The following is a 26,382-nucleotide window of genomic DNA, read 5'->3' as shown; positions in this document are numbered from 1 at the left end:
TGCTCCTGCTACCATCAGGAATGCTAATGTATCACATGTCTTAAGCAGAAGGCAGAGGTTTTGAGCTCAGTAAATACATGCGTATTTACTCCCTGGTAGGGATCTGTGAATTGTTTTTCTACACATGGAAACAGCAGAGTGAGGGCAAGAAACTGAAAAGTCTTGTAGACAAACACCATCACACAATTTAGCTCTCTTGATTTCACTCTCAGTGTTGGGGACATTTCTTTGACTTTTATATTTTGTCAGAATATATATCTGTATTTATATCTAGATATAGATATGGACGAGATTTCCAGAAGAATGAACAGACGATGCCATAATTTTGCCTTCAGTGATGATGTATTTCCTGGGGGAGGGGTGGGGTTTTCTCAAGCCAGTGATCATAGTCCGAGAGTCAGAGGATCAACATAATTGCCACCTTCTGCTTCAGAAGCACTTGAACTAAATGTCTCTGTGTTTCCATGTCTGTGAATGGTGTGAATGTGGGTGTTAAGTACACAGAGAACGTACAGATGCATTTCTGGCTAACATGAATTGAAGCGAAAATATTTGAAAAGAGTCAGCTTTATCCTTGATACGAAGAGGTAAGATGCTGCAACGTCTTGAAGATGAACAGAATAGCAAATGATATAAGGTTAAAGCCGTTTTATCAATCAATCCCATCAAATGCTTGGAAACTTGATATTGCTGAGTTTTATAGCTATGCAATGACTTAATATTTAAAAGGATTTCCCCCTTTAAGCATACTGTGTTGATTGCAAAAACCTGTACAGTTCCTTTTATGGTACCTCATAATTCACTTTTTCATTGTCTTGACTGTGAGAAACTTGTTAGGATATGTTGGGCGTGAGATGGAGCATTTGCTAATTTTATTTTTCCTTTCTTTCTCTGTTGGCATTGTGTTTCTGCATTCGAGTACCATATGTATAATTAGTCTATGCGATAGCTTCAGTTTCATTGTTATTAATTATCCTTTTTACGTTAAATTTTCACATTTCTGCCACAGGCACCTTATGGTAACAAATATTTTCTTTTGGAGCCAAGGAAGAAAGTGCACACATGTAATGAGCTTCTATATTGTGCCAGGCTCTTTGCCCCATCACCTCATTTTACCCCTGTGTAACCATCAATAAAGGTGCTTATACCCATTTCCGCCCCTGCCCCCCCCCCCCGCCCCAGATAAGAAAACTGACATTTAAAGAGATTAAGTGATTTTCAGGTTTTCACATGCTGGGATGGTAGAGTCAGAAGTCATGCCTGCCGGTGTCTTGGCTTCATCGTGACCTTTGCCTAGGTTGTTTGCTGAGGAATAAGAACCTTGGGGATATTTTTTCCACTTAGAAATAACGTGGCATTATGGAAAGTGTATGGAATGTGCAGTCAGGCAGGTCTGCATCGCATTTATGCTCCTGATACCCCTTAGATGCCTGTTGGAGATTGATTAGACTCTCCTGATGCTTAGTTGCCCCTTAGAAAAATAGGGTTGACCAGACTTCTCTTCCCAAGTGTCTGCAGGATTAGAAATGCCACGCTGTCCCAGGACAGGCTGGATCCCAGGGAGCTAGTCTTCTCCCTTTTTTATTTCTCCACCCAGCCTTCATTTTTCCAGGTTGTGAGCCACTGATGGAGCTTATTGATGGCTTCTGCAGGTGGAAAAACAGCTCTGTGAGCCCCAGAGAAGGACAGTTTTCTTTTCTGGTCTATTTGCATCACTGTGTAAAAAGAGAAAAGAACACGTGAAGACAGCCATGCCTTTCAAGCTGGGATGCAGGAGTTGGAAGAGGGGTTTGTAGGAGATAAATCAAAGAAAATTGTCTAGAATTGGTACAAACGAAATTTGAGCTTAATAAGTGCTGGAGTGGTGAGGCAGGATTTGTGCTCCTCTATCTGAAAGACAATTTACCGCACCTCCAGGGGAAGGCATCTCTTGTTGGCAAATGCTCAGAGGCACAGGAGCACTAATCTCATCCTGCTGGGGACCTGAGACTCACAGCCTTTCTCAAGCTATGCAGTCAGTCACTGCCCCTTCTTTCTTGGCACACCTTCTTTACCGAAAATATTAGGTACTGTGTGTTGAGCCCTACCAGGCTTCCCTGTTGACTCAGTGGTAAACAAAACCCACCTGCCAATGCAGCAGATGCAGGGTTCAATCCCTGGGTCGGGAAGATCCTGGGGAGGAGGAAATGGCAACCTACTCCAATATTCTTGCCCGGAAAACCCCATGGACAGAGGCCCCTTGCGGGCTACAGTCCATTTATAGGGTCTCAACATTAGTCAGAACTGAGCACACATACATATACAAATACAAAGCTCCCTCCCTGCCCCCACCATGAACCAGGTGTGGGGTAAACCAAGTGCTCAACTGCACCAGGAGAAAATGACAGGTGTATATCCAGGGAGTTTCTTATTCATGTTCAACTTCTTGGGTGCTTTTTTTTTGAACTTTGGGAAAGATAATGTTATTGTTCATGTGTCAGATTAAAGTATATGTTTATGAATTATCTCACTGCCACAATTTAACCTTGGTGACGGCTCTGTGAAGAAGACCTAACCATTTCCATTTTATAGACGAGACTGTTGTTCAGAGAGGTTCAGTGGCTGCCTCGGGGTCACACAGCTATTTGGGACAGAGCTGTTCATTTGATGCCATGTGGTTTCACTGGCTTTTCAGTAGCACCTTGTCCAGGGACAGTATCATGGGAGGACAGGGCTGTGCCCGTTCTATCAAAAGAGATAAATCTGTAGGGCTATATTTCTTGTTAGAGGTAGATTCTCCTGAAATACCCTTTTGGCTATACTGTGAAAGCCTGTGATTCAAAGATCCTTGCCAAAGGATCATCATAAATCCTGTTTAGACACAGAAATCCCTGAAGGAAGAAAGGTTCTTTGCAGTGGCCCACAGCCTGGAGCAATAGTGTCCAGAAGAGGGAAATTTGCAACCACGCTTGAATGAGAGCTGAGGGGCTTGTTTACATGGGCAGGGACACAGATGGTCCCATAAGTAGGATTTTATGAAGAGCCCCCCTCCCCCGACATGGAGAGCTGGTGAGGGCTTTTGGACAGTGTTGTCTGAGTGGCCACTGTCACATGTGGATACTTATAATCCTCGTCCTGAGTTGCTACGTCTCATTCAGAGATAAGCAAGCTTGTCTGATATTCTGTTCCAGACCTCGGTGAAAACTGAAGGCATGGCTGACAGCCATTTCTTCCAGTCCTTTCTCCTCTTTCCCTTTAGTCAAGTCAGGCTGGCAGACCAGTCTGGCAGTACACACCCCCAAATGGTGCAGAGAGGAGCAGATCACCAGGCAGGCAAGCTTATCCTTCTGTGGAGTCAGTCTGCTCATGTTTGCCAGGATCCACCATGTGTAGGACACAGTGCTCTGTGCTCGAGGGTGTAGGATGTGAGGGAGGAGAATGGTAAATGTGTGCATGTGTGGTTAGGGGTGCTTTCTTCCTTTTGAAAGGATATTCCCAGGCATCAGCATTTTAATAAAGAATATTAACCATTTCTTCCACCCCAGGATGGAATACACTTTAATATCATCATAATAAGTTCTGCATTATTTTGTATAATAGTTAGGAAGAGTATTATTTGGAACACACACACTCTGAGGAAGGCTTGGGCTTGGAAACAGAGGTGAAAATTACAAGGGTATGTCCATGGGAGCGTCTTACTAATGTTTAAGTGTTTGGGTGCTTTTTTTGAACTTCAGGAAAGGCAATGTTATTTTTCATGTATCATGCATAAATCTATATGAATTATCTCACTGCAACAATCCTCTAAGGTAGACACTGTTAGGATCACATTCCAAATAAAAAAGAAGGTTCAGAGAGGTTAAGTCACATGCCTGAGGTCACACAGATAACATGTGAAGGGACCGTCATCTGAACCCCAGGTTGCCGTTCATTCAGTAGCTCAGTCATGTCCAACTCTTTGCGACCCCATGGACTGCAGCACGCCAGGCTTTCCTGAACCCCAGGTTACTAAGTCCAAAGCAGCTGTATTCTTGTCCCTCCCTGGAGTTTTACTGCAGGGCGTTGAAAGACAGTTAATGTGGGTATGTTGAAGAAGCGCTGTTTTACTACGCTCATCACAACTTAAGCCCTTTGGAGCCTTGGTGTTTTTGCAGTGCTGATGCACAGCCCTGTCCTGTCCTCTGTGACATTCCTGTCCCTGCTTCCACATCCAGGCAGAGGAGCGAGGGGAAGAGAAAGTTAAATGAACGCCCCAAAGGGAGTCACCGGGAGTCAGTGCGTATTTGCTTTATTCTGTTTGTTTGATTTAGAACAAAACAACGAGTGTTCCCTGCCTCTGGGTCCGAGGACTTAGCTTCAGATTTTCAACAGTGGTTCCTATGAATAATGAAAGAATTTCCAAGTTGTCTGAAAATAACCGTGGCATCAAAGAGACACACCGAAATGAAGCTCAGGTGTTTACTTCCTCTTCCCCATGTCCCAAGCTCAGCAGCCTCAGGAGGCCTCAGCCTTCTCCCTTTCCGATCATTAATGTGACTTGCCCAGTACCTCCCAGCCAAGACCAGGGCCAGGATGAAGTGAGTGGGTCACTCAGCAGGGTCTAAAGTTTGCTCCAAATGCAGTGATCAATGTGAGCAATATTTAATACAACATTTTAAATATATATATATATATATATATATACATTTAAATTAAAGGTACCTGGACATCCTCAGTCTTCTCCTTTCTGGATCCTTGGGAGAGAGGGTGGGAGAAAAGGCTGGAGAAGTTTTGGGAGCTTTGATTTCTTGTGAAATTGCATTGAGTTGTTTCTATTTTGGTCTGCATACCTCTATATTATTGGATTTTCCATAACTGTGATTATACACAAAGAATGGACTATTATAACCCAAACATTAAAGTCCAAGTTCAGTTTGACTCCTGAACATAGATCATGCTAATGATGCTGATAACGATCAGAGTAAGTAGGTAAGGTTCATGGAGGGCTTGCAGTATGCTAAATGCTTTTCATGAATGAGCTTATTTCATCTATACAGGAACCTTATGAGAGAGGTTCCATTTTTATTTCCACTTTAGAGAAGAAGAAATGGAGGGGTACAGAGGTTAAGGCAGCTTGTCTGAGGTTGTCCAGTTAGTAGTAACTACCAGGGGTTGAATTCAGATCCAGACAACTTGCTCCAGAGCTTGCTCTCCTTACTACTTACCAAATCTACAAAGGAAATAGTGGCAGGGGGCGGGGGATGAATTTACATGGTATTCAAAGTTCTAAAGCAAATTTATGCAGGTTTCTTTTCCTTCAGTGTTCAAGTATTAGATTGCCAAGTGTCTTTTTAGCCTGGAAAATCTGTCCCTTTTTACATTTTTTATGTTAAAATGCTCTTTAAAACAATGAAACAAGAGCGATAGACGATAGTAGTTGCCTTTCAAAAATGTCCCTAAAATTTTGGCTGCCATTTTCTTTTCAATTAGGCCAGGAGTGGGGCGGGGCAAAGATGCTTTTCCTTGGAGGGCAGGACACACGTTTCAGTGTCCCTGCTATGCTGGCAGCACCTGTGAGCCCAGGTGGGCCCCCGGTGGCCCTGCCCCGCCCCTGTCTTTGCCTGCTCCTGCCTCCCTGGCTGGCGTCTGTGTGGGACTCATTAGCAGTGGGTGTGTGTCTTGCCACAGTGGTTCATTCACAAGGCTGCCGGCGGTGCCAGGGATCGTGGCCGCCTCTCTGGCTGCCCCGGCCGGCCGCCGCTCCCCACTGTCCAGTACAGAGCTGGGCAGGACCCTCTCACAGCCCTGCAGCCTCTGGAGTTCCCCTGGGAGGTGCCTTGGGATCGAGGAGGGCAGGTACCTTGGAGATGGCACTGTCGCGGCCGGCTCCTGCCTCTCAAGGAAGACTCTAGGCGGCCAGCGCCTGCGCGGCGACCTCTGTGATGGTGCAGTGAGTAGGCACTGAATTTAACGCTCCTGGCCTCTCCACCAATCCAGCCCGCATGCAGGTGCCGGCCACAGTGGCCGGCCCGGACGAGGGACGGGAACGATGGCACAGGGATCCCGGCAACGGGAACAGGCCCTGGCGGCCACAGGCTCAGTGCGGGTTTTAGTTACGCCGGGCCCTCGCAGCTGTCCCCTCCGGACTGCTCTGCACAGCGTGCACTCTTTCTGTACCTGCTACACGAGTCCCGACCTCCAGCTGGTTTGAGATTGGCTTTTAATTCCGGCTTGGGCGCTCCTGCTGTCAGAGCCAGGGCCCGAGGCGCAGCCTGAACTGTTGATCCTATGTGAGGAGTTTAGGAAAGTTTGTTCTGGCCCATTGGTGAGAGAACTGGCGTGAGCTGGGACCCACTGCCAGGCTGTTGTGCCTGGGGACAGCACTGGGGGCACTCCCTCCATCTTTGTCTTTGTCTGGTCTCCTGCTCATTAAATCTTCCTGGGTCTGTGGAGTTGACTACCAATTGGTGCCTGACCTACTTACAGGGAGCCACTACATTCGCCCTCACTCATCATAATAAATGGATCATAAAGGCTGGTTCACTGTGATTCAAAGTGGACTCATTTGAGAATCCTTTCTACTTCCTGGGGTGTGTATTTGTGCATGTGGATGCATGTGTGATGCATGCATGTGGGTTCATGTACGTCTGTGTGTGTGTGTGTGTGTGTGTGTGTGTGTATTGTGCAGCTACCTGAATGCAGGCTGGCATGTTCCTCGTTGCTATGCTGGTACTTGCTAATGGGCAGCAGTCCTGTGCTGTGTATCAGGGTATCGTTAATAGGCTTGCTGTTTTCCCTGCATCCATCTCCTTTCATTTTCTACTTGGAGCACTTTCTTGTGAGCAAGGGTGCTCACACTTTCTGCTCTTAGTGTCAGCTCTGTTTGCTTCTCTTCTGCCAAAGGGCGCCATGGCGTTACTCAAAGGACCTTTTGAACTGTGTGTTCAGTGAGTGAAGAGCTCATTCGGGACGGTTACTGGGACAGCACATGCTTCCAGCGGGTCCCTGTTGCCTCATTGCTGGGCCGTGACTCATGCCTTTGGCGTCTGCCTCTGCTGATCTCAGAAGCCATGTGGGAGGTCGGTTTTGTTGGTGCATCCCAGGGTCTGTGACCTTTTCAGCACCGTTTTATCTCACATTTTGAAAGATACTTCCCCTCCCAACAAACTGCAGTTATAAAGTAATAACCAATCTGTTCTCATTTTTAATTAATCGTATATACATAATTGCCAATCAGAGTTTCCAATCAGTATGAGTTAATCAGCCTTAACATTTATTTATTCACCCAGCACCTTCTCTGTGGCTGACCTATGCCAGGTGCTGGGAATAGAAAGGGAACACGAATCAGTCTTAGTGGGAGTTTCCAGCATATTCTATTCTTGTTAGCTCATCATTTTAACTTGGGGTAAAGTTGATTGAGCTCCCTCTGTGTGTCCAGAGTGGCAGCAGTTTCCTTGGTATACCAGCCCGTTTCCTGCTCAGAGCAGTCCAGTGAGGTAGGCATTAGACACTCCACTTTTCACATCAGGGAGCTGACGGAGTTACAGAGTTGAGTCATTCACTCCAAGTCACATTTAATTACAAAGCAGAGGATTTGAACTCAGGATTGCAATGCTCTAACACTTTTCCATGAACTCAGGATTGCAATGCCCTAACACTTTTCCATGGATATTACAATCACTAACTCTCTGAATTCCTTCCTCTCTTCCCTATGGGGTAGGTGTTTGCTTTCATGGGCACGAGAGTGCCCTATGTTTTCTCCACGTTCTCGTGTTTCTGGTTTAGGGTTCTCCCTCCCCCTTTTTATGAGATATAAGTGAAATATAATAGCCCAAGGTGTACCATATAATGATTCTATATATGGATACACCGCAAAATGATGACCACACTCAGTTAACATGGATCACTTTACATAGTTACATATTTTGTTCTTGTGATGAGAACTTTTAGACTCTACTCTCTTGGCAACTTTCAAATATATAATACATGATTGTTTGAAGTCTCTGTAGTTAAGTTTGAGGTCTCTGAAAACCCTAAGTACAGATGAGTCTGTTGCCTCATAGAATAAATGGAGCTTCAGGCTTCCTAAGACATTCAGCTTACTCACCTCCTGTTTAGATGAGGAAACAGAGTAGCAAAGGGGTGTGCCCGTGGTCACACAGCCTCAGAGTCTGGACATGTACTCAGCACCCCTGATGTGTTGATCACAGCACGTTTCCTTGTCACTGGCTCATCTGTTGTCTCAAGAGGCCTTCTGGGTAATTCTCTCCAGGCTGGCGGTAAGAGCAGCCAGCATTAGGGGAGGACATTGGCTCATTAAGGGTGGGGTCTAAGTTTGTCTGCCCCTCTGTCCCCAGTCTCCAACACAGCCCCACGTCCACCTAGGTGGTCAGTAGGTGTGTGTTGAATGAAGGAACTGGATGAAATGAAGGGAGGGGGGCCTCCAGGGATAATCCTCTAATCCAATCGTGCTACATTTTTGGTACTTGCTGAACTCCCTTCTTGCATCCTCCCACACCAAAGGGTACTTTAGAATCAAATTGATGATATCAATATTTAATTGGACACTTTGATGATTCAGTCATTTAGCATCTTAAACTATTTTCCTGTTTCTATTTTGGAATAAATTGGCTGGTTCTTTTTGTATCTCTCGGCATTTTTTTTTTTTTTTTTGGATCTACGGGAAATTGATGGAGGGATCTCAGTATCAGACTCCTGGTTCCCTTTGGGTATGGCCACCTCATGTATCTTCCATGCAAGAGAGATGCTGCCAGTTGCCTAATGACACTTTATACAATTGCAAATTTATGTCTAAGACAGATAATATCTTTTTTTTTTACATTATATAAGAAGTGAGGAAGAAGAGAGGGGAAAAACCACCCACGGTTCCTCCACTCTGACTCATAAATTGTCCTTATTTCTCTCCTCCTTTCCAGTACTCAAGAATATTTTTACACCATCGTAATTGGAGTGAAGATTTTGTTTCATAATGAACCACGCTGAAATATTCCAACATGTTCTTCCACATTGCTTTACAATTCGCATAATTTCAGTTTGGGGAGGGACTGCAATTTCATGCAGGGTGTGTACTGTGTCTTGCTTTAAAATCATCCTATTACAGCAAGGCAATTTTGGCTTTAGGTGAACAGAAAGATATAGTTATTATTGAGAATCTGGGTGAAATAGAATAGGATTAGAAAAGATTTGCCATACGTAGAAGGTCCTGTACTTCAAGTCAGTTATTCCATATCGGCCAGCTTGTTAAAGCTCAAGTGCTCTGTTTCCTTAATGAAAAAAAGGAACACTGGAAACACGCACAGAGAAGCTGAGAACTGGCCAATATCAGAATTTTTTGGTCCTTTTCTCTATTTTTAATAATTTAGAATGTTAAGATGCCATTAGAAGCAAGCATCCTTCCTAATTGCCAGAAGCATTTTCCTCATTTCTGAAAATGGGTAGTGTTCTAACTGGCAGGCAAAACAACCAAAGCAATAAACAGTGAAAGCTGAGTGCTTAGGAAAGCCAACCTGCTCTTCAGACTTCTTCAGGAGAAACAATTAGAAAGGCAGAAAATGGCTGAAAGAAATCCCTCCACTCACGTTCAGGTCAAACGTGTTAGAATTCGTCCTTGTAGGAGGTTATGGGGTTTGAGGGGATGTGGCTGCAGAAGTGACCTGGTGATGAGCTGACCTGGAAGAGAAGGTCAGGAGAGCTTTGGCTAATTCTGTTTGCATTGTAATCCAGCAGGGTCGTGGAGAGGATCTTCTTTAGGCCACTAAAAATAGACAGTCTAGTAGATGCAAGTCAGCTGCCATTTCTCCTTTCTTTTCATCCTATCTTATTTTGGGAGCTCTCTTCCTTCTCCTCGCCCTCCCAGCTCCTCTGTACCTCTGCGTTTGCTTTCGATAAACCATGGGTGCCTGTGTGCTGGGGATGAGAGGGAGGGCAGGAAATGTCAGGACCCCTACTCACCTTGCAGTTATCATATCCATCCACCTTTCCTTCCTTCCACGCCCCCTCCCTCCCCATTCCTTGCTGTCCCACCTTAACTTGGTCCTCAATTCTGTGTGTTTATCTCTGCAAAAAGACTGGCACATAGAACTACTCGACACGTTATTATTGAATAAGTGAAAGGAAGAATGATGGTGAGAGCTGTAGAGAAGAAAGCCTTGTAGTGAGGGAACTTGGGGCCTGGAAGAGGTCTGCCCCCCTGGAATGCAGACCCATTACTGTTGTGATGCCCTCCTCTTTTCTCTTCCTGTGTGTCCCCCCAGCGTCCTATGTAATATTTAACCTGTTCACATATATGTTCTCTCTGGCTGCCTAGTCATCTCTCTGTTGTATGCTCTAATGGGCATACAAAGAGAAATAATTTACTATTTTCCCTCTTGTGATTCTGTGAACTTCCTGTAGATTCTTGTGAATAAAACCTTACTCTCTTGTACACCCATAGCTGATTCATGTCAAGGTATGGTAAAAACCACCACAATATTGTAAAATAATTAGCCTTCAATTAAAATAGATAAATTAATTTTAAAAAACCCTTACTCTCACCACTGCTGTGTATAAAATGGACAAAACAGAGCTCCTGTGGATTAAACAGAGAAGAGGAAGATGTGGGGATCCCAGAACCCCACCCACCCACACACGCTGCCCTCACCCACCACAGCCCCTGCAGTAGCCTCTGGGGAATCTGGGAATTTCTTAGTCTCTGCTAAACACAGTTAGTAGAATCGCTGGATTAGATCACCACTGAGTTTCCAGTTGGCTCTTAACATCCTGAGATTTGTGATGACCTTTAACCTTCAAGTCTGAGTCTCTGTGCTTAAAGTTTGTAACAAATGCAGATAATTCCAGTGGGTGCTACAGGAGCTATGAGTGATGCAGAGCTTCTGCTCTCTGTAAGTTCACAGGGATAGGGGGGTGGCAGGTAGATGTAATGGTTCCCTAAAACAACGAGGTACCCTAGGGCGTAAGGCCAGAATGGCTGATAAGGATTGTGAGCAGTAGATACTGCCTCGTGCCTGTGCTCTAAGTCATTTCAGTTGTGTCTGACTCTTTGCGACCTAATGGACGGTAGCCCACCAGGCTCCTCTGCCCATGGGATTCTCCAGGCAAGAGTACTGGAGTGGGTTGCCATGCCCTCCTGAAGGGAATCTTCCCGACCCAGGGATCTCTTATGTCTTCTGCATTGGCAGGCGGGTCCTTTACCACCAGCGCCACCTGAGAAGCCCTTGATATTGCCTCTCATTCCATCAAATACTGGTTGAGCATCACAGTTGATTTAAAGGGGTCCCAAGAAAAAGACGTGATCCATTCTGTTTCATTAGCCATTTAAAATTTTCTGGGTCACTCATCATTAATTGTTTGCTGTTTATTTTTTCTGCTCGCTTCCTCACTCTGCCACTGGATGTAAGCTCTGCAGAGATAGCAGCCCTGATGTTTGGACTCTAGTGTCCTGAGCAGGATCTGACACATAGTAGAGGCTCAAGAAGCACTGGGGTTCGGGTTCGGGTAGTGACGATGCCCTAAGGAGCTGGTGCGCGCGTGTGTGTGTGTGTGTGTGTGTGTGTGTGTGTGTGTGTGTGTGTGTAGAGGTGGCAAAGGAAGGTGAATTATCACGAGGTCATCATTTTGTTAGGGCCTTGGAGGACAAGGAGAAGTTGAAAAAGATGCAAAGAGTTTAATGCATTCTGTGCGAGACAAAAGTGGGATCGAAGGTAGAGAAGAGTGAGATCATATGGTAGGTGGGGCCAAAAACGATCAGTTCCTGGAAGGAGCTGCCCCTGGTGAGGGTGAGGCTGAAAGTTGGCTGAGCTCGCCCATGGAGGCCATTCCGCAGGGGTCAGGGTGGGGTGAGAATGAAAGATTGCCAGGGTTTGAAGCCCTGTAAGTTAGGGGGCTGGGGTGCATTAACTCAGCCTCTCTGTGGTACATTTCTCCATTTTTTAATTCATGTGGCGAGCCATGTAAGCACAGGCCCTAGAAGAAAGCCATCTTGCTTGCGAAAGCCAGAAGAGGCCAACCCAAGGAGGACTTCCATTCTTTGAAACCAGGAGCGGCAGAAGCTGACTCACGGTGCAGAGTAGGCGTGTACCAGCCCGTGGAGGATGGACAGGCCTTCACATCCTCCAGGGAGAGAGATGCTGCCGGCATCCTCCCACAACCCCTTCCTTCCCTCACCTGCTGGAGACTCTGCGTGTCCTCCACACACCTGCGCTGCTCGAAGCTGCCCAATAATTCCAGCTCCATCATGTGTACTCTTAGGAAATTGCTCGTTGCCTGAGGCGGGGTCATCCATGTGAGAGCCAATGGGATAAATAACTGTCTGGCCTCAGTATCTGGAATGACTGTGATCTGAGGACCGGCTCTCCTTTCGTGGGCACGTGGCCCTGCACCTGAGCGTGTTTTCCGTCCCCATGTGTGGTGCAGCCTGGTGAGTGTATGACTTCTTAGCCAGAGCTCTGCCTGTGAACCTTCTTTCAAATTATTCTATGCTGCCATTTCTCCTCTTCTCGCTTTTATCATGTGATCAATACTGTATGTTTTCCGTGCTGTAGGCCTCCTTGCAGGCAGCCTTAGATCCCCTTTGGGATAAAATAGGATGTGCATAAGACGTGTGACATGAATTCTAGAGAGAGGCAGGGTAGATTCTGTGTCCAGTGAGTTTACAACCTAGTTTCTTCTCCAGGAAGACCTGCCTCCCTGGAGAGTTCTGGACTCTGGCTCTTGCCTCCACCCCCGGGTGGGGACTGAGGTTTGTCTCCTCCTTGTCATTCTGTCTCTGCCTTGGAAGGGAGCCATGGCCATTCCTTGCAGTCCCCTCATGCACGGGATCTGACACCTGGTCACCCTGCGGCTCCTGCAGAGAAACCATGGCATGCCGGGGGCAGGGTCTCTGTGGGCCCTGCGCCTTACCACCCCCCACTCCCGGCCTCGGTCTCTCCTTCTAGGGCCCCCACCACCAGTTCCAGTCAGTCATTCCTGCTGCTCTTCACAAAATCTGAGTACCACCCTCATTGTTCTTTACTTCATATCTTCTTTTGGCTCATTCTGCTTTTCTTCAATATTTTTAAAGAAAATTATATCATTTATCATCAATGGCAAACTAGTGCCTCATCATGAATAGAAAGTGTTAGATGCTCAGTCCTGTCCCACCCTTTGGGATCCCATGGACTATAGCCCACCAGGCTCCTCCGTCCATAGGATTCTGCAGGCAAAAGTACTGCAGTGGGTTGCTATGCCCTTCTCCAGGGGATCTTTCTGACCCAGTGATTAAACCTGGGTCCCCTGCATTCCAGACTCTTTACTATCTGAGCCACCAGGGAAGCCTCCATCCTAAATAGAAATGCTGAGTGCTGCTGAGTGCTAGGTCACTTCATTCATGATCAATTCTTTGTGACCCTATGGACGGTAGCCCGCCAGGGGATTCTCTAGGCAAGAATACTGGAGTGGGTTGCCATGCCGTCCTCCAGAGGATCTTCCCAACCCATGGACTGAACCCATGCCGCTTGTCTCCTGCATTGGCAGGCAGGTTCTTTACCATGATCACCACCTGGGAAGCCCTCCTAAATAGAAGGTAGCCCTCAAATAAATAAAATGAGAAGGAAACAATATAGTCAAGTCTACTCTGAACCTGAGACTACCTTCTCAGTTAAAAGAGAGCTTTGTTCAGGGATCACCACAAGTGGAGACACTGCTTTTGCTGAGATCAGGACTGAAGGATAATTGAAAAGGTACTTCACTTCCTGATTCATTGTCATTTAAAGGGAATAATAATAACAGTAACTTGTTGGGCCCCTACTGTGTCAGGCATTGCATTAATTGTTCGTCTTTACATAGAGTCGGTGTAACAGAAATGTGATAGATTTTTTATCATGATGATGTGGACTAACATTTAGTGAACAATTAATTTGTGCCAGAAAATAAAAGTGTGCTTTGCATGTGTTAACTCCTTTGTCCTTACCACCAGAGTTTCCGAAGGGTATTGTGATGCCTGTCAGATAAGGAAGCAGTCCTGAGTCATGGAGCTGGTGAGGAGTCAAGTCCCAAATGGGAACAGGCAGGACTGCTATTTCCTACCCCAGCAGGGGCTGCGCTTCCTGCCAGGGTCTGTCTAATCCACAGCATGGCCCCCCTGCCCTCTTGCTGCTTGCTGGGTGGCATGCCCACTTGGTCTGGTTCCTGGCTCTCCCTGAGGTAACCAGACCATCTTGACAGGGGCTGTGAAATCTGGCTGTGTTTACATGTCTCCCCGAGAGCTAAAGGAAGACTTTGTTTGCCCTCATGGTCTCCTGCATATGCAGTGTCCTTTTAAAGATGGCTTCATCCTGGTATCTGGTTTGCCCCATGAAATCATAGACTCAGAGTGACTATCAGGGAGGGAAAGAGCCTTGAGATCTTCTAGCTCATTATTTTCCCAACTGTGGTCAGAACTCTGTTGGAAGGAGCTGGACTGCTTTTAGCTGGGGAACTGATTGCTTCAATTGGAGAATTTTGTAGACTCAGAACAAGAAACAACCTTATTGACCATCAAGTCCAGTCCAGTGCCCCGGGTCAAAATTTATTGTATAAGTTGCTAGATATGGAATGTGGTTTAAATATTTTAAGAAGTAAGAAATCAGCATGTTCATAGTGTGTGTGTGTGTGACTTACACACTTACAGTATCAGATAACTAAAGATATCAAAGCCCAGAAAACATAAAGAAACCCTGTTTCAAAATTCAGCCTGATTTTCTGTGGCAGGGGCTTCCCAGGTGGCAATAGTGATAAAGAACTAGCCTGACAATGCAGGAGACACAAGAGGTGTGGGTTTGATCCCTGGGTTGGAAAGATCCCCTGGAGGAGGGCGTGGCCATCTACTCCAGTATTCTTGCTTGCAGAATCCCGTGGACAGAGGAGCCTGACAGATTATGTTCCATGGGATCACAAAGACTCAGACACAACGGAAGTGACTTAGCACACACCCAGCACAGTGGAAGACCTCACAGAGCCTCTGATTTGAGTACAGAAAGGCCATTTGCCTGTCACTTCCACATTAATGATCTAAGTTCAGTCTAATAAGATGACCCAACTCTACGCAACTGTGATAAATGCCATTTTATCTTCAGTTTCAGTTCTTACCATTGAAATTGATAAAAATGGACTTCACTTGTTATTTGAAGAATTTCTTTTTAAAGATGAAAGAAAGAAATGGACGATGGTGTGTGTGTGTGTACTTCTGCCTGGGAGGGGAGTCCAGGGGGAACAGCCTAGAAAATGCTTCTTATGAGGATATTAGATTCTTGATATTGGCATGCCATTCTTTAAGAATCTCAAAATTGATGCACACAGTGGAGAATATTATTCTACCAATAAAGTGCAGCAAAGTATAGCTGAAACCTTTTAATGACCCACTTCCCCTGCCGACCCTGAATGAATCCAGTGTACTTAGTGAGGTGTGATAAGGATGCAGAGTGCCCACTAGACTAGCTTGCTGGCTCACATAGCCTCTCTGTGGCCAAATTCATATTTATTCCTGAAGAAAAACTGCAAGTCACCACCCACAGTGGGCCTTCTTTGCACCTGTGCACAGGTGGGACTTTGGTGTTAGGGACTCACTGCTTCATTTATTTTTGATCATTTGTTCAGAAGTTATTTGGGAGCGTTAGTTTGTGCTTCTGTCCACCTGACTTACAATAAAGAAGAAAACCATGCTTCCTGACCTTGTGGAGCTTGTCGACACTTTGAATTTGTACAGCTTGTATCTTCAGAGTAAGTGTCTAAGAGATAAATAACAAAATGGCATTTTCTTTTCCTTAATTTTACATTGCAGAAGGACAGTCCTATTTACTTTTGAGAAGCCTTGTTTTGTTTCCTTCTGAAGAAAGAAACAAACGACCTCAAGAGAGAACCCTCTCCTACTACATCGTACATCAGCCATATTGCTATGGCCCATGCAGTTTGCTCTCCTTCCAAAGAGAGGTCTGAGACTGTGACTGTTTCTAGCACATAGCAAAAACTCAGAGAGTGTGTGTGGGGGTGTGTGTGTGTGTGTGTGTAAAGACCATCTTTGTAAATATAGATGTTTGCAAATGAGTGGCTTTCCTGGCTGTATGGAGGCTGCTCAGATTTGATGACACTACTGTTTCGGGCCTCGGGTCACGGTCAGAGGTCTTTGCTGTTCATCATTTCATTTGGGGGGTGGTGCGTCATCAATGTCTGTTCTCTCTCTCTCTCTCTCTCTCTGGATACTTCAGTAGCCTAGTAAGGTGATGGAGTAGTCCTTGATCTTTTGTTTTCCAATCACTGCATTATTTCCCTAAATTGGTGCACTAATTTATGTCTGAAGAAAATAGCTGAATGTCGTGGTTGGATGGATTGCCATAGGTTCAAACTGCTTGTGTCCAAATCATGGCTTTGTTGTTTCATGACTTTTTGAATAAGGGGCAACTTTATTGAGAATTTCTGAGCCTCAATTCCTCGTTATGAAATAAAATAGCACCTGATGTAGAGGATGGTTATGGGATTAAATTCTACATGACAGCCCAGGACCTGACACTTTGTGAACTCTCAGTAAATGTTAGAAATCATCTTAGCTGTTTGGATCAAGGTGCGTCTGTGTGCCACCCAGCTCCAGGGGGTGCGGGAGAGCTGAAAGAGTTAGCATCTTGTGTATGTGACTGTAACCACACCCTCGAGTCCTCAGAGATGATTAAATGCTTCACTTGGCATCAGAAGTATTTGGGGAGTATTGATCACACTTTTTCAAACTCAGTACTTGTACAAACACATGGATTTACTGTCAGTCACTAAGGAAGTACCTATTGGTTACCCAGTCTTGTTAATAGCCAATTGCTTACAAAATGATAGTCCATTTTACTGATCTTAACTATTTTAGAAAACAAACTGAACAGCTCCACATAGCTTTTATCAAGGCTGAGTAATTTGGGCCAAGGGAGTGTCTTATTATAGTCCTTAAAAGATTATGGATTTTACCTGTCATTTGACATCAAGTAGGTAAAAAAGCAATAGGTTTTCAGTGGTCTAAAATTTAAAAAATAAACACTTTTATTGGGATTCTCTATTTCACCTCTACCATTTCTGCATTTCTTCCGTAGGCCAAGCCCTTTAGAGGGTTAGCAGGCTGACCCAGGACAGACAGAAAATGAGCATTAAGACTTGATTTCTGTCTACTAGGATCTCAACACTTTCTTAGATGCAATGTTGGAAGGGGCAGGCAGCCATAATAACAAAGAACTCTACCCGTTGGAGAAATCAAGACGTAATAGGGTATACTGAGGGAGTCTGGATGCCCAAGTCCACAACAGGGATCAGGGAAAGTTCCACCACAGTTATACCAGCAATGAATGGGAGGGGAATTCAGCTGAGGGAACAGTATGTGTGGGGAGGAATGCAGGTGCATAGCCTGCTGGGAACAGCAGGCCTTACCTGGGCAGGAGGTGAAGCTGGGACAGACCAGGAAGAATTGTGTCAGCTGTGTTGAGCAGTGTGGATGTTTCTTCACCTGGTAGGGAACCATTTACAGTTTAAATATTCTCAAAATCATTACGTAAAGACTGCTGTTCAGGCTTCCCTAGTGGTTCAGTGGTTGTGAACCCACCTGCCAGTGCAGGGGACATGGGTTCGATCCCCGGTCTGGGAAGATCCCCATGCCTTAAGGCAAGTAAACTCGTGCGCCACAACTCCTGAGGCCTGCTTAGAGCCTGGGAACCACGGTTAATGAAGCACACCCGCCCTAGAGCCTGCACTGCACAAGAGAAGCTACCACAACGAGAAGCCTACGAACCACAACGGGAGAGCAGCCTCCACTTGCCGCAACTAGAGGAAGCCCTCCAAGCAGCAATGAAGACCCAGTGCAACCAAAAATACAATATTAGGATTGCTGTCCAAGGAAGTTTCTGTTTTGTCATGTACGTTACTGTCAAATGTTGAGATATTTATTCATTCACGACAAGGAGACAAGCTAAATAAACTTCAGAAGAAGGAGCAAATATTGTTCTGGACCAGGTGTGATCACGCGTGCCCTGCTTGCTTTGTTTACCCCAGCAATTCTTTCTACAACTTTTCCAGTTGATCTGGTGGACATCCCCAAGATTCTCCTGAAGCTAGATTATATTTATTTTTATTTGCTTTCCATCTCCTCTTCACCATGGCCCCCCCCCCAAAACTTAAAAAGTAAAATTGCTGCTATTTTAGGGGAAAATATATATGTATATACTCTCTTGGAGAAAGGCTTTTCATTTTCTTTCTAAGTGCTCCCAGGTTGTATAACAAATGATGTGACTTTTATAGTGGATGTGTTTAGCTTTTCCTCTTTCTCTGACATTGTATTCCTTTTTTATTCAGTAGAGAAATCATGGCGAAGTGGGAAGGCAGATCCTTGGGAGCATGGGAAATGTGGTTTTGAATTCTTATTCTACTGCTAATTAGCTTTGTTATCTTGGGCAAGTTATTTAACTTCTCTGAGGTTTGATTCCTTTCTCTTTTAGGAGGTAGGAGCAGAATAAAACAAGCCCTGCTCAGTGCTGTCGGGAAGATTAATTAAAAGAAAATGCATGTAGAGGCACCAAGGCTATGTATATTGGGGGCATGTAGTGGGTACAAGTGACACTGGAGCATCCTCTATTGCAATTGTTAATATGGTAAAGGGTGGAAAGAGAAACTCCATCATTTGGGCAAGAAATAGGGCTAAAATGTAGAGTAGCAGGAGGTTTGCTCATATGCTAGGAGACTGTTTGTTTATTCATTTCCCAAAGATATTACAAAGGCTGTGAATATTTATTTAGTTCTGCTCCCGATAGCCCTTCTAATAGGGAATTATTTGGGTACAACGAAAGACATTTGTAAATGCGGCTGATAAGGCTGACGCTGGACAAGGAGTGCTTTGTTGGACACAAGAATTCTATTGTCCCTGGCTTCAGTTGTCAAGTGCCCGGGGAACCCAGGATTTATGGTGACAGCACAATGGGCCTTTCAGGGCCCAGCGAAAGAGCTGTGAGATCCTGCTCCCCGGCTTTTCAGGGCTTCTAATCTTTTTATCGGGCCTGGACAATGCCGGATTCAGCTGCTGCCTGCGCCTCCTGACTGTCCATTGGCCGTCAGGTATTGTGCGGTAATTACCATGGTGACAATGGGCCCTCTCTACGCCAGTCCATCGGTGCTTTGGAAAACGGCGAAGGTTGTCACTTTGTATTAGGTGCCTCTAAAGGCATGGCTTACTTAGAAAAACTACCAAAGAGAAATCAAGATAATCGTGTTAAGAGTTTGATTTAAAGGGCCACTGTGTCAAATCCATTTGGAGCCCAGGAACTCTTTATGGATGTTTCCTTGTAATTACAGCCAGACGTTGGGCATCATCCTGCACAAGCAGCAAGTAGCCAGCCATGGCGAGTTTGCAGGGAGCCCCGAGCTGTGGGCAGCTGGCAGCCCTTAACGTCTTACGGAAGCAGAGGTCTAAGCTGAGCCTTTGAACTCCGAGGGGTCCCTGAACTTCTCTGAGAATTCAGTTTCCTCATCTGAAAAGGAATGGAGTGGAAAATGCTTATGGATGAATATTATATATTCAATGAGTATGTATTAATATATGCAAATATAGTCCCATACAGATGTGAGAGTTGGACCATAAAGAAGGCTGAGTGCCGAAGAAGTGATGTGTTTGAATTATGGTGCAGGAGAAGGTTTAGAGTCCCTTGGATAGCAAGGAGATCAAACCCGTCAATTCTAAAGGATATCAACCCTGAATATTCATTGGAAGGACTGATGCTTAAGCCAAAGCTCCAAGACATTGGCCACCTGATTAGAAGAACAGACACAGTGGGGAAAAACCCTGATGCTGGCAAAGTTTGAGGGAAAGAGGAGAAGAGGGCAACAGAGAATGAGATGGTTGGATGGCATCACCGACTCAGTGGACATAAGTTTGGGCATACTGCAGGAGATAGTGAAGGACAGGGAAGCCTGGTGTGCTGCAGTCCGTGGGGTTGCAAAGAAGCAGACATAATTTAGCAACTGAACAACAACAACAAATATATGAAGGTTATCCACCTACCATGCTGCTGCTGCTGCTGCTGCTGCTGCGTCGCTTCAGTCATGTCCGACTCTGTGTAACCCCATAGACGGCAGCCCACTAGGCTCCTCTGTCCCTAGGATTCTTCAGGCAAGAACACTAGAGTGGATTGCCATTTCCTTCTCCAATGCATGAAAGTGAAAAGTGAAAGTGAAGTCTCTCAGCTGTGTCTGACTCTTAGCGACCCCATGGACTGCAGCCTACCAGGCTCCTCCGTCCATGGGATTTTCCAGGCAAGAGTACTGGAGTGCGTTGCCATTGCCTTCTCTGATCCACCTACCATATATTTGCTCTGTAAATAGCAAATATATAATAAAAGGTAAAGCTTTTTAATCATACGCAATTGAAAAAGCATAACCTACGTGTTTTTGTAATTGCAGCTACTAATTATCAAGTGTCAATTCTAAGTGAGGTATTTATTCTCACTATTCTTTACAATAATCAACAATCCCACAAAAGTTATTGATATTCCCATTTTATAATGAAGAAACTGAGGCTCAAAGAGTTCTTGCCAAAGTCAAATTAGCTTGGAAGAGGCAAAGCCTGGATTTTAAGTCCTGTCCCCTCACATTTAATAACTTACTTCTTCCCTCATTTTTTTTTTAAATCATAATCTGCAAACCTGTCTATCTTACAAAATACGCTTCATCATGTGGCTTTGGAACTTGGGTGATAACAGGAAAGAAAAACACTCAGTGCTGAGTATTGTTTTGGTTTATTCATCCCTTCCACAATGTCAGGAACATGTGACCCCCGTACAAGAAAGTAGCCTCCATCTACAGACACCCAGTCTCAGCTTCCTCTGCCCCTTCTCCTGCCTGAAGAGCAAGAGCACACAGCAGCATCAGCAGCACAGCTTGGCATTCCTAGACCAACAGGAAAGGGTATGGCCTTTGCTTGAATTCTTTGCCCAATAAAAATTTCAAAAAGCTGGTATTTTATTTATTCAATAATAATAAATTTAACCATAGTTCATATTACTCAGTTCCATACCAAAATATCTCAGATTCCCTATGGTGGTGTTATACCAAAAAGTAGAAATGAGCGATCACCTTTCAGAGGAGCAGGCATGATTTACCCTGGCAAGTAGGTCTTGTCATGGATTCTTAAAGCTGGCGGGAAAGGAATGGATTTTTTTTAGCGATTTGATCTGTTGCTTCATTGCACTACATGTTTGGGTGTTTACCACTCAGCCTCAGTTTTTTCACCTGTGAAATGGAGCTGTCACTCTCTCCTTGGGCAACACTCCCCGACTCAGTGGCAGTGCTTTCCCTTTTATACCCATCACTGCTGTGGCATACTTATACACACAGTAAGTGACTTGAGGATCCTGAAGCAGGCGCTGATGGAGTACGTAGAGTGGAGACTGATATAATCTAATTCATGTGTATTTTCAGCGCTTACCCTCCCCCACAGCACTATATGTTGTTGTTGGTGTTGGTGGGGTGCTGTTGACAATGATCCAGGAATACACCTGCCCTGGCTGAGTCCACATTCTAGAAGAAGACCCACACGTGGAGAGCTAGGAGCCAGGCATTTGATCTGGAGCAGAAACCTTACGAGAGGGATGGCAATTTGACTCAGGGGTCAGAGGGGAGGATGTGGCCCTGTGTGTACCAAGCCTTCCATACGTTCAGAGTGAAGCAAAGGAAATCAGCCTCCGCCGCTGTTTCCTCCTCAATTTTGATACCCTTGCCAAGTGTGTTCTCCATCCCACTTCACACCCTTGGCTTCGTGGATTTCTTTTTCCTATTTCTCAGTCTGTCTGAACTAGTAGATGGCCTGGAGAGTCTGATTCTAAGAGGCTCAGTAGTGTGGGTGGCCAAGCACGGCAATGGGAGGGGCTGGTAGAGGGCAGGGCAGTAGGTGAAGACAGCCCATGATGGTACCCAGGGCTTGGGGAGACTAAAGGACGGTGCCCTGAGAGTAGGTAGGAGTGGGTGCTGCAGCGCTGGGTTGTATTTCCCTGTCACAAAAGGGAACACATGATTCCAGGTCTTGGAGAGTCATTAGATGTGAGGGGCAGGCAGGGAAATGAACATTCCAACCCAGAACACCAACAGTGCAAAAAGAGAACATCTGTAGTACACTGCCCAGCTCTCTCAGACTCAGTGAACTCTTTTTTTATTCCCCATCAACTCTGAAAAAGTACAAAAACAACTTAGATTTTTTTCTGTTCATTTTTTTCTCTAAGAAACACAGTGTAATTATATACCAACATTGTCCATAGAACCTAAATCCCCTCTTTCTCAAAAGTTTGCAGTAATCAGAATTCATAGATAACTTACCCATTTATTTTTGCTTTCCTTCCAAAGCTCTTAATGATCAATGTGGGCTTTTGGTGAGAGGAGTTTTATAAGAGATATTTTACAGGGAGGAGCCCCTGGAGAAGGAAACGGCAACCTACTCCAGTATTCTTGCCTGCAGAATCTCTTAGACAGAGGAGCCTGGTGGGCTACAGTCCATGGGGTCACAAAGAGTCAGACATGACTGAGCGACTAACACTAACTAGAGAATGCAAGGCAAAGAGGGAGTACAATTCATTTTTATAGATTTGACAACTAAAGTTTTAAAAACATTGGCTACAGATATAGACATGTCATGAAGTGATTGGAGACAGCAGAAGGGAAACAGAGGAAACACAGGCTCTGAAGTCAGTGCTGCTGGATTCTGATCCCACTGTGGGTGTTATGGGCTGGATGCCCAGGGCAAAAGTTTGATCTTTTTAGGGGTTGGGGTGAGATACCCCAATGGGTTCATGCTACCCAAAGTGGATATACGCATTGAAAGAGACTACATTGGTAAGGACAGCATCAAATGCCTGTTCCATCCCGGTTCATGGTGTTCTGTTTATCCATTTCTGGGTAACATACCATCCCCAAATTTAGTGTCTTATAACAACTGTCTATCCTTACCTCTTACAACTGAGTGAACTCATCTGGGCAGTTGTTGCTTGGGGTCTCATAGTGTAAAGTCGGATGGCTGGAGTCACGTGAAGTTCCAGGTGGGTTGGATGTCTAAGACGGCATCTTCACTTACCACTAGACTCTTCAGCTTAGATGCCCACAGCAGCTGGGGATGGCTGGGCGTCTCTCTAGCTATCTGTGCAGCTTCTCCACATGGCTAGCTGGAGCTTCCTCTCAGTATGGGGATCTAGAGCATTCAGACTCCAGACATGGCAGCTGACTCCTCCCAGAGCAACCTTTCTAAGAACACAAGACAGGTTACCAGGTGTTTAGGACTCAGCTTCTAAAATCAAATATTAATAGTATCTCTTTTGCTATGTTTCATTGGCTCAGTTCAGTTCACTTGTGTGCTACTCTTTGCGACCCCATGGACTGCAGCATGCCAGGCCTCTTTGTCCATCACCAACTCCCAGAGCTTACTCAAACTCATGTCCATTGAGTCAGTGATGCCATCCAACCATCTCATCCTCTGTCCAACCCCTTCTCCTTCTGCCTTCAATCTTTCTCAGCATCGGGGTCTTTTCAAATGAGTCAGTTCTTCCCATCAGGTAGCCAAAGTATTAGAGTTTCAGCTTCAGCATCATCCCTCCAAAGAATATTCAAGACTGACTTCCTTTAGGATGGACTGGCTGGATCTACTTGCTGTCCAAGGGACTCTCAAGAATCTTCTCCAACACCACAGTTCAAAAGCATCAATTCTTTGGTGCTCAGCTTTCTTTATAGTCCATCTCTCACATCCATACATGACTACTGGAAAAACCATTGCTTTGACTAGATGGACCTTTGTTGGCAAAGTAATGTCTCTGCTTTTTAATGTGCTGTCTAGGTTGGTCATAACTTTTCTTCCAAGGAGTAAGTGTCTTTTAATTTCATGGTTGCAGTCACCATCTGCAGTGATTTTGGAGACAGAAAAAAAAAAAAAAGGTCTGTCACTGTTTCCACAGTTTAGTGATGGGACCAGATGCCATGATCTTAGTTTTCTGAATGTTGAGTTTTAACCCAACTTTTTCACTCTCCTCTTTCACTTTCATCAAGAGACTCTTTAGTTCTTCTTCGCTTTCTGCCATAAGTGTGGTGTCATCTGCATACCTGAGGTTATTGATATTTCATTGGTTACCCCAGGGCAATTTAGAGTCACATGGAAGGGGATCACAGAAGGGTATGGTTCTCTGGGCATGTGATTCATCCAGGGAGGGCTGTTGGAGAGTAGCTATGACATGGTTGCAAGTTGGGTCCTTCCTCTGGGGTTATGAACAGGTCCTTCCCCTGTGGCTTTTTCTCCATGACTCCAGGTACATCTGGGAATAACCCCAGCCCTGCTCCATCATTGACATCCTGGAAATAGCACACATGGCAGGAGCCAAAGGAGATACGGGTTCTATCCCTGGGTTGGGAACATCCCCTGGAGGAGGGCATGGCAACCCACTCTAGTATTCTTGCCTGGACAAGCCCATGAACAGAAGAACCTGGTGGGCTACAGTCCATGGGGTCGCAGAGTCTGACGGACTGAGTACGCATGCACAGGACAGTCCTACTGTTCTTGCTACAGTCACCAAATTAAGGTGCCGTGAACAGATTTCAGTAGATGTACAGTCCATCCTCAGCCCTGTGCAGATGGGGTTCCCATGTTGCTGTTGCCCCTGTTGTTTCAGAGAAGGCATTGCATGTGAAGAGTTGATAGGTGGAGCCGAGACGAAACAAGGAAAAGCGGGTCTGGGAAAATGAAGGACAATAAAGTCAAAGTGGGCGTCCCTGATGGCTCAGATGGTAAAGAAGCCACCTGCAATGCAGGAGACCCCAGATTTGATCCCTGGGTCGGCATGATCCCCTGGAGAAGGGCATGGCAACCCACTCCAGTATTCTTGCCTGGGGAATCCCCATGAAAAGAGGATCCTGGCTGTCTGCAGTTTATGGGGTTGCAAAAAAGTCAGACACGACTGTGGGACGAACATAACGTCAAAGTAAGAAGCTGTTTAAGCCCTTAGTGCAGCCTGAGTTGATCCTCGAAAGTAGATGTTCTAGAGAGGAAGGACATTCAAGAACTCCTTTCTGCTGTCGTGTTTGGGAAGTTATGCCAGCGGCACCTTCCTTGGTTCAGTGCCTTGGTTTTTTGAAGATGGCAGCTGTTCAGACACTTCATATTCCTCTCTTCATTCATTCAGCAAATATACATGGAACAGCTGCTCTGGGCTAGGAAAAGTGGTAGACACTTCGGGAGATATGGAGATGAATCAGACCAGCATCCAGGCAGAACACAGCCCCCACACACAGAAACTCCCGAATGTGATGTGGAGCAGGAGGGGGAACACAGAGGAATGTAGTCCTGATAAAGAATTGCAGCTCTGTCAGCGCAGCGCTCTGCTCTGCCAGCGCGGGGATGACATCTCCTATCACGACCGCCACCGCTGTCACCCTTTGCCCTTGAGTCTGTCACTCCACCAGGATTTGACAGCACCAGGGTGGTGCTTCTCTCTTTAGAAGGGAGGAAACTGGCTTTGGAGGCCAGTAAAATGCGGATTCTATCAGCAACTGACTCTACGATTTCCTATCTCCCCCACAGGTTTGTTGTTAGTGCTAGAGCAAATACGTATAAAGTATGTAGCATAGTATAAGACTTTGGCTATATGACTGCTTTTATCTTTGTTATCAAAGAACCAAATGCATAACGTTCATTGAACCATCCTGTGGTACCTCTACATTCATGACAAGTTTTTCCCACTTTGCACACCATTGTGATCATTTATTTACATCTCTCACTTTATACAGGGACCCTTATTGTCAAAGAGAAAAGTGTGTCCATTGCAACTGTGTACCCCCAGTGTTTAGGAGAGTATCATTCTGTTGATTCATGTCACCTCCAGGTTACTAATGATCCTTTCACTTCTTGCAGAAATCGCTGTATATTCGGCTCAGAGGTCTCCTGACGATCCTTCCACTTGCCATTTGTTGAATGACCAATCAGATGGGTGGAGTTTTGTGTTACAGAAACTGGCAGCAAGTATCCAATGGGTGAAGAAGGTAAGATGGACCAGCATTACTAAGTGTATCAAATGTTACTCTATTTGCGGGGACGGAAATGATGGTTTCCAGGCCCATCCAACAAATGTGCCTGCCCTCACAGATCCCAAGTAGAATTTGACAGGGCAGTAATCCTGGGCTTTGAGGAATGTGATTATTCCTGTTATTATTGGGTTATCTTTATGGAGCACCTATTATGTCCCTGTTCAAAGATGATGATAGTTTTTTGTTTGGGGTGTTTTTCTTTTTGGACCATAGAAGATTCATAGGAGATAGAAGGAACTAAAGGGGTTATATAATTCCTTAGCAAAAACTTGGCTGGAGAGACTAACACGACTACCATGTTGTTCTTTATCCCCTTTAATTCTTTTGAAA

General features: G+C 45.3%; 1 protein-coding gene across 2 annotated transcripts in view; it reads left to right on the top strand.

Annotated features, from left to right (window-relative positions):
* The window catches only part of CDH11 (cadherin 11), a 152,418-nt gene that overhangs the window by 38,721 nt on the left and 87,315 nt on the right, over positions 1–26,382 (top strand). For both annotated transcript variants that reach the window (XM_018062079.1, XM_018062081.1), the window contains exon 2: positions 25,880–26,007. The gene's annotated coding sequence lies outside the window, so the exon portion shown is untranslated. The remainder of the gene's footprint in view (positions 1–25,879; positions 26,008–26,382) is intronic.

The sequence above is a fragment of the Capra hircus genome, chromosome 18, assembly GCF_001704415.2.
Source record: "Capra hircus breed San Clemente chromosome 18, ASM170441v1, whole genome shotgun sequence".
Taxonomy (NCBI): Eukaryota; Metazoa; Chordata; class Mammalia; order Artiodactyla; family Bovidae; genus Capra; species Capra hircus.
The sequence above is the reverse complement of the archived record's forward strand: the minus strand, read 5'-3'. Positions and strand labels throughout refer to the sequence as shown.